Genomic DNA, 8,645 nt, shown 5'->3' with positions numbered 1-8,645 from the left:
TTTCTCTGTCTGTTTTCCTGTTTCCCAAATGTCTCTTTCCCCTTCTTTGCTTTCTTTTAAAAGCTTGGAGTCTTTTATAGACGGTGCCTAGTGCTGTGTCCATCTTTGATTTCCTCTCCTGTGTGGAAGTCCACAGAGCCCAGGGACCCCACGGCTCCGCCCCACGGCAACATGGACCACAGGGACCCAGACCTCGGCCCCACAGAGGGGCTGTGGAGGGGCTCATGGCCGGTCCTGGTCCCCCCCACGCCTGTGATGTCATTATGGGGCACGTTCCAGAGCCACTGGACAGGCAGGGGTTCCACTATGATGTTGGAGGGAGGGCAAGGACAAAGTGCTGCAAGCACCCCAGAGAGAAGCATCTCCCAGTGCCTCAGGCATCGAGGTGGGTGACAGCTTGGCTTGCACCGCATACTCCACCTCACCCAGGGAGAGGAAGATGAGCGCTGTGACTTGCACCATTTCCATGGGCTTTGCCCGGAAGGGAAGCTGGGCGATGGGATCATCAGCGTGGACGGCATTGAATTCATTGCTCACAAGATGATCCTCTCTAGCTGCAGTCCGTACTTCAGGTGAGTGCTTGAAGGAGGAGGGGATGGGGCCAAACAGTATTTCCTGCTCCGTGCCACACTGTGCCTTTGTGTATCTCCAGCGCTTCCCTCGGCACTCCAACTCTCCTCCAGCAGTTCCCCCTAGTCCTGGTACCTCCCCAGACACCAAAATTCATCCATAAGCTAAGATCGAACAGCAGCGCTGGAAGTGGGGTCTGGCAAAGCCCCAGATACGGTGCAGGGCTGGGAGCGTGGCCAGCCTGGCGGGTCTGCTGCCAGGCGGGAGGTTTTCCTTCCCCACACGCCGTTATTCTCTGCTCTTCTTGTTGAAGCAAGGTGCCTGCTCGCCCTGTGGCTCCTTATTAAAACAACCAGCTAGTAAAACATTCCTTCATAAAACTCCACGGCCTCCCAGCATGGCTACTGCTAGTGCCCAAATTGTTGCCCGGGGAAGGAGGCACAGGGGATAATGGGGTCAGGGTTTCACAGAGCAAGGCCGCTTTCTTCCCCAGCACTGCTTTGTTTTTTTCAGGGCTTTGTTCTCCAGCAACTGGAGCAATGCCGAGAGGAAGGTCTATCAAATCCCTGGCACTTCCCCTGAAATGATGAAGCTCCTTATGGAATATGCCTACACCAGGACAGTGCCGGTCACGGATGACAACGTTGAAAGTTTACTAATCGCGGCAGACCAGTTCAACGTCCTGGACATCGTCAGACTGTGCTGCGAGTTCTTAAAATGCCAGCTTTGCTTGGAAAATTGCATTGACATCTGGAGATTCACAGGCTACTACTACTGTCCTGACCTGCGAGGAGCAGCCCACGAGTTCATCCTGCATCACTTTGAGGAGGTGGCCAGGGTGTCCACAGAGTTTCTGGCGCTCTCCTTCAATGAGCTGGAATGCCTGCTGGAGAAGGATGAGTTCCCTGTGAAAGAAGAGGCTGTGTTTGAGGCTGTTCTGAAATGGGTTGCCCATGACCTGCAGAGCAGGAGGCAGCACGTGGTAGTCTTGCTGGGCAAGGAAGGGTGGAAGTGTGGACAGAAGGGATTTTTTTTCTCTAAATAAACTCAGCGTTACTGACAGTTAAGACTTTGCTTAAAACTTTTGAACTCATGCGTGCGCACTGGTATGAATTTGTAGTCCATGTTCCCTGTACTTACATGTCCCTCATGCAAATCTGCAAGTGCCATTTCTATCAGTTTCACAGGAACTAGATTTTCATCAGTGTCCCAGAAGGTCCTATTGACCAGCTCTTGGAAGAGCTGGAAGTTTGCTTTCCTAAAATTCAGGGTCCTGACTTTACTCTTCGCCCTGACACCCGCACCCCTCAGGACTGTGAACTCCACCAGCGGCTGACCACTGCAGCCCAGGCTGCCTCCAATCTTGATGTCACCCATTAGCTCATTTGCGTCGGTGCCCTTCAGGTCCAGTATGGCTGCTCTTCTGGTGGGGCTGTCTATTACCTGGTTTAAGAAGTTATCTTCAAGGCACTCGGCTCTGGGAGCCTCCTGGGTTGCCTACAGCTCGCCGTGATACTTTTTCCAGCAGCTGTCGGGGTGGCGGAAGTCCCCCAGCAGGACGAGAACTTGTGAGCGCCATGCCTGCTGCTGTAGCAGGAGCAAGAAGGCTTTGTCAATAGGCTCCCCTTGATCGGGCGGCCTGGAGTAGACACCAACCCCAAGGCTCCCTTTGTTGCCTGGATCTCTAATTCTTACCCATAAGCTTTCAACCTGCTCTTGGCTATTCTTCAGAGACAGCTCTTCACACTCCACCCGTTTCTGGAGGGCAGCCCCTCTGCCCCCGCTTCCTCCCCTGTTGCTGGCCATGGATAGTCACACTCCAGTCATGGGATTTGTCCCACCAGGTTTCAGTAATGGCAACTAGGTGTCAGCTTTCTAGCAGCATGGCGCCTTCCAGCTCCTCCTGTTTGTTGCCCGTGCTGGGTTGGGGGTTTGTAGGGGGGCTGGCTGGGGTGGGTTGACGGGGGAGTGTGCTGGGTAGGTTTTGTTGGTAGATTTCCTGGGAGGTTTGCTGGGTAGGTTTCCTGGGAGGTTTGCTGGGTAGGTTTCCTGGGTACGTGAACTGAGTGGGTTTTCTGGGTAGGTTGGCTCAGTAGTTGGCTCAGTAGTTGGCTGGGTACTTGGGTACGGTGGCTGGGTCGGCGAGTGGGTATGTTGTCTGGGTGGTTGGCTGGGCAGATGTGCTGGGTAGTTTTCTTGGCTGGGTACTTTTCTTTGGTAGGTTGGCTGGGTGGTTGGCTAGGAAGTTGGCTAGGTAGTTTTCTTGGTCAGGTTGGTTGGGTGGGTGCTTCGCTGGGTATGTTGGCTGGGTGGTTTTCTTAGGGAGGTTGTCTGGGTGGTTGTCTGGTAGTTTTCATGGGTAGGTTGGCTGGCTCATCACATGGAAGAGCAGTAATGGGTAATAGACTGAGGGCCGTACCAGGCTGCGAAGTTTCCTAGTGATGTCCTTTACCCAGGCCCTAGGGAGGCAGCAGACTTCCCTAAGAGGAAGGTCTGTCTGGCATAGTGGACTCTTCATTCCCCTCAGAAGGGAGTCGCCTACAACTATAATGCATTTTTTCTTCCTCATCAAGGTGGTTGTGATATGGGGGGTAGGGCTTTCTGACCTTGGGAACACCTCTGGTGAAAATGGACCATCATCCCCACCATCACCCATTGACTGGCCTTGCACATCCAGAGTCTCCTACCTGTTGTACAGAGGCACCTGGGAAGTTAGGCTGGGCAAGGAGGGGGTTCTCCTGCCACCCTGGCTATGGACTTGCCTCCATTTCCTTGAAGCTACTGTCTTCAGCCCAGCAGGGGGACGTTGCAGGATCCCCTTGATCTTGTTTGTTATTTTTTTTCTGGTGGCTGTTCCTGTTTCTGTCTCAGGGAGGGCAGAGCATGATTCCATCAGTCTGTCTCTTTCTTGGACTCCCTGATGCTCCTTAACCCTTCTACTACCTCTCGTAGCCCTGTCACCAAGGCGAGCAGATCACCCACCTGGTCACACCTCATGCTGCTGTTCTCACTGCTGCCCTCCGTTACGAGGGAAATTCTCTGGCAAGCCCTGCAGCCCAAGACCCGCATGGTTTCACTGGAGCTCCGTCTGGGTTGCCACATCCATTCCAGTGAGTGCAGACGACGTGGCTTTCTGCCAGGTGGATACGGTAGCTCTGCTCCTTCTGAGACTGTGATGACCACCAGTGGAGCTCACCTTTTGAGCTGGTAGAGTGATGATGCCCTGCCACGCAGACTGTGCCACACTCTGCTTGCAGCGCTCCTGGTCACTTCTAGTCCCCAGGCTGTTTTTTATCGGTGTGGGGTAGCCGCTGTGGCTCTGTCAATGCCCACACCTCGTCAGCGTCTTCCACCAGAGCTGCTGCCACCTGGTGGGTCTCTCCACTGCCCTGGCTTTTCCCTGCCTCGGGAGACCCTCTGTGCATCAAGCTCTGCCGGTCTGCTGTGGACCGGGCCAGCACACCTCGGCGACTGACTCCAGTAGCTGGCATTTAGCATTTTAGATTAGAGGAATATAATTTATCGCAAGCAGATATGACGCTTCCCTGTGTGAACTGCATTCAGGACCTTCAGTGAAAACCTGTTTCTGTGTTCATGATACATGTGCCCCCAAACCAGCATGGACAAGACAAACGTTTATTACTTGGAAGCATCATCCTCTATTCACAGAAACCATTTTGCCCTATGCACTTTTATACACTTTGCGCTTTTTATGGCTGAGTCATTTTAGTTAATAAAAAATGAACAGTCTTAAAAAAGTGACAAGTCTTTTTCAAGTTCTGTCTATTTTCTGGTAAAGTGTGATTCTCAAGTACTGTGTTAATTAAAAAGTAAGCCAAAATGTTGCAGTTTAGAAAAATCACACAAAGTTTATTGTATAAAATTTCTATATTATTGTTTTGGAAGTATCAGAATATGCAATTATGTTAAATAGCTTACAACCAAGATTTATCAGAATCTCTTGTGACACAAATTCAGAAAATCTGAAGGGCTATTTTATCATTTTTTTCCTCTGTTTCTTAGGTATAAGCTTTATGACTGCTTTTGGTGTAAGTTGTTCATATTGTAATACTGCTTTTAGTGCACATTGCGTAGACAGACTTTCTTTTCCCAAACTTTTATCTGTGCTTTATGGTTTTATGTGTCGATCAGCAATGGAATGTTTTATTCTTTGGAAGCACTTTACACGCCACAAGGAAGCGAATCATTACTATTCAGGCTGAGGTGGGTTGCGGACATGAGGGCATGTGAAGTATTCGCTGGTTCAGCGCAAAGTCCTCCCCCAGGCACACTGTCGCTGCCTTCAGCTTTATCCTGAACCTCACACCTTCGCTCAGAAAAGGAAGCTCGATTATGTCTACATGCTGCTGTGATTTGGGCAGGAATCCACGCAACTAAAACTGGACGCAGATAAAGATGTGCCAGTCCTTTAAGACAGAAATACAATTGGTATTCTCATTTCCAGTCAGCGTATGGTGTATTGCTCAACCTGAAGAGCTTGTGCTTTAAATGAAGTACTGTCTTCAGCGTCTTCACCTATAAAATCAATGAAATGCATATGAAATTTTGAATTTAACCATTTTCAGGTGATTAATACCAGTTAGTACTGTATGTTTTTCTCACCCAGACTGGAATTTCAGGAATGACTAACTGGAATCTAAATAATATGTCCGTTTCAATTAGTCTGAATAAACAGGGTGTTTTAAAATAGTACCTCAGAACCGTATTGTAAATTGGTTGTTTTGGTAGAGAATTAATAAAATACCAAGCCTAAGCTCTTTGTATCTTACACCAACAGCACCTGACCTGCTCTGAATTTAGCTTAAACCAAATTAAACAAGATCTCAATTGCTGTTATTGCAAATGGACATCTGATGCTAAACCTCAAGGTGACATCTGTTCTCTGTAAGCTTGTTGTCTTTTTTGTGGATACTGCTGTAACTATACCGGCACGGTTTATCAAGAGTTGTGATAGATTGTCCATCTCAGGAATTTTAAGCTTGGGAGTGTGTGTTTGTCTTACCCTACGTGTATAACAGTCCAGGGAAACAGTCCAGAGCCTCATACAGGAAGACAAAATTGGTAGGTGTGGCAGCTTCTCCTTATTTTATTATACTGGTATTTTAAAATAGAAATCCCAATTTTATAATACTGGCAAGAGCATACAAATGATAAATGAAGGTAATAGTTTACCATTTTTCCTGACGCTTGACTTCATTGGTAATGCTGAACCAACAGCATCATGGAAGCTCTAGCCTGAGATTCATTCTTGAGCATCTTGAAGCACTGACTGCAGGCTGCAAACGGAAACTTGCTGTGAATACAGGATCCTATTTAATTCTTATTTATGGTTAATATCTATCTGATGGCTCCATAACTCACAACATTTAACAGGGATCTAGGAAAAAAAGCTGTGCTGTCATTTACCTTTACTTGCTTTCCAAGAAGCTGGTTGACCAGGGCCAAGATGAGGACCAGAGTGGCGGTAGGAGGAGAAGCCTTGCAGGAAAGGCTGGAATCTGAAGGAGGCAGAGGGTTTCTGTTTAACACCTGCTTTGTGTAAAAGGAAGGCAATTTGGGTTAGTCGGTTCCCTTCTTCACCAAGGAGCCATGCAGGTGGAGCTCATTGGAAGAAGGGGCCTTGTTCCTGCCATGCTTCTTCCACTGCTCATGGAAGAAACAGATGAATCCTCGTTGTTATCCCTCTGTAAGATTGATGACATTTTAAATGTGAAAAGGTTTCCAGTGCTCTTTGGTGTGCCAAGTGCTGCTTGTGTTTCAGCTGTGTCAAAAAAGGGGCACAAAATCAGATAAAATGGACCAAAAATGTCGACAGGAGAAGGAGGGTTGAGATGCAACTGGCAACTGTGTGTGTACGTTCTGCACGTACAGCAGACCTGGGGACTCGTGGCACGTGCTTGCCCAGCGAGGCTGGTCTTGCTGGCGGACGCCGAGCAGCATTGGTCTGCCTGCGGGCAGAGTCGGAGCTGGGCTGGGTGCTCTCCCTCCTGCCCGCGGGACCCTCCTGCTCCTCCTGGGCTGTACCCAAACAGGACGCTGGGGCCGGGGTTTGTAGGAGAGCATCTTGGAGCACAGGCGAATCCTTACGGAACCTTACCCAGAAAAGGTTAGTGGGCATTTTAGATGAAAGTTTACGTGCTAACCGGAGGGAGCCAACTTAGAGAAAAATAAAAATCTATTTTTCTTGAGGACGTATTTGTGTGAAGAAAGGTTCCAAGCTCTTTTTCCCCGCCATAAGGCATGAAGCAGCGTATTTCCCACGAGATGGCACTATTGCCTCATGCACAGAAAAAGCAGGTTTTAGCCTCAACTGCAGTTTTAAAAGCAGATTGCCAATGTGAAGTTTGCATAGAAATGCACAAATTTTACAGAGCCGAGCAGTTATCAAGAGATCTCAAATGGAGAATTAGCTTGCCGATTGATCTGTTAAAGGTCGCTGCCTGATCAGGATGTGAAAAATCCTGACATATGGATGATGAGATGAACATCGCCATCAATCCATTATTGGAGAAACTGGTTTGGATTTAGGTTTTTTTGGGTCAACTTTTTGAAATTAATGTGGCTCTCTAAAGTGAGTGGTATTTACCTGGTCATACTGATCTTCTCAAAGAACTTTTACTTTAAAAAAAACACCAATAAACCCCAAACTGAAAATCAAGTTGAAAATTAACTACTTTTAACATTTGTCCATTTTTTATCATTTCTAGTTCTTATCTAGTTAAAAAAAAAAGTCATCTTGCAAAATTGTTGTATTCTGAGTAATTGTTCAGTTGCGATGGCTGGCTGGCAAGTTGCTCCACTATTCCCTTTCTCTATGACTGAAAGAGGTGTTTTCCTAATAAATTCTGCAAAGTCTCTCACTCAGAAACATATTCCCTACCTTTAGCTGCACCTTCTGTTGATTTTCTAATCAAAGACAGGGTCAATCGCATCGAACCACCAGGGCAGAGCTGGAAGGAGCCCTGCTGTCACAGCAAGTGCTTTGGATAATCATGTTCTTAATCTTACTAATTGCTTATTTTGTACCACGCTCTGTCTCTTATTGCAGTGTTGTTCCAGAATTTCACTCCTCCGATGCTTGGAAATTCTCTTCTGATTCCCAGTCCAAATTTAGTCACTTCCAGGCTACATCTCTCTGTTCTTCTGCCAGTATCATTCTTTACCTTCACACGTCCTTGTTCCCTCCTTTGGTAGTTGCCCCACTGATGAGAGCAATCATCTCTTCTCTTAGTTTTTGTTTCTCTAGGCTAAAGGCTAAGGATGCTTGGAGAAAAGTAGAGATGCCCTCGCTGGAGAGCTTACTTTCACCGTGGAAACGTCATCCATTTCCTCTAATGTTCATGACTCAGTTACTGGACTGTATTAGTTTTAGTTTAGGTGGTTGTTCAAGATGGGATTATGAGACGTAAGCATATGCATGAATGCTGTTCCAACCACTTTCCCTTGACACTCTGAATTGATATTGCAGGCACCATGAGATGGTTTGTACTCTAATGGGTAGAGAGCTCCGTTAATAAAAATACACTTGATACACAGCCTTCACGTTAGCCTTTTTCGGCTCATTTGTGATTGTCTTTAGGCCATTTGAGTCTCTGAAAAAGATTCGAAAATATCCATTGCCTTTTCAGCTGATGCAGGAACATTCTATAAAGCAGGTCTCTAAGAAGGAAAAACGACGCCAAGGCAATTATTTCATTCTATAGTTAACCAGCCATACCAAGCCTGTCTCTGTAAATTTCAGCAGACATCGGCTGAAAGGTCAGTGCTGAAGGGACATAAACCATTAAGGCCCGTGATCAACCCCTTCAGAAAGGAAAGGTGAGCACCACTGGTGGTGCTAAAGGATCAGGCAACAATTTACGACTCCGAAGTTTTAGCTGTTTCATGATGGGCTTACTGTCGGTTTTCTGTGTGTTATTTAAGACTGGTGGTCAGAAAAACAAGAGCATGTGTGGTCTCTAGAGAGTGAAAATCACAGCAATTACACGACCGGGCCGCGGCGGGAGCAGAGGCTGCAGCCCCCAAAACAAGATGGCCGCCGGGAGCCTCGTGCC

The 8,645-nt window shown here is 47.6% G+C and overlaps 1 pseudogene; it reads left to right on the top strand.

Moving 5' to 3' along the window:
• Nucleotides 1–224: 224 nt before the first annotated feature.
• LOC141751779 (kelch-like protein 10) lies at nt 225–4,599 on the top strand (annotated as a pseudogene).
• The last annotated feature ends 4,046 nt before the right edge of the window (nt 4,600–8,645 follow it).

This window comes from Larus michahellis, chromosome 15 (assembly GCF_964199755.1).
Source record: "Larus michahellis chromosome 15, bLarMic1.1, whole genome shotgun sequence".
NCBI classification, from domain to species: Eukaryota; Metazoa; Chordata; class Aves; order Charadriiformes; family Laridae; genus Larus; species Larus michahellis.
The sequence above is the reverse complement of the archived record's forward strand: the minus strand, read 5'-3'. Positions and strand labels throughout refer to the sequence as shown.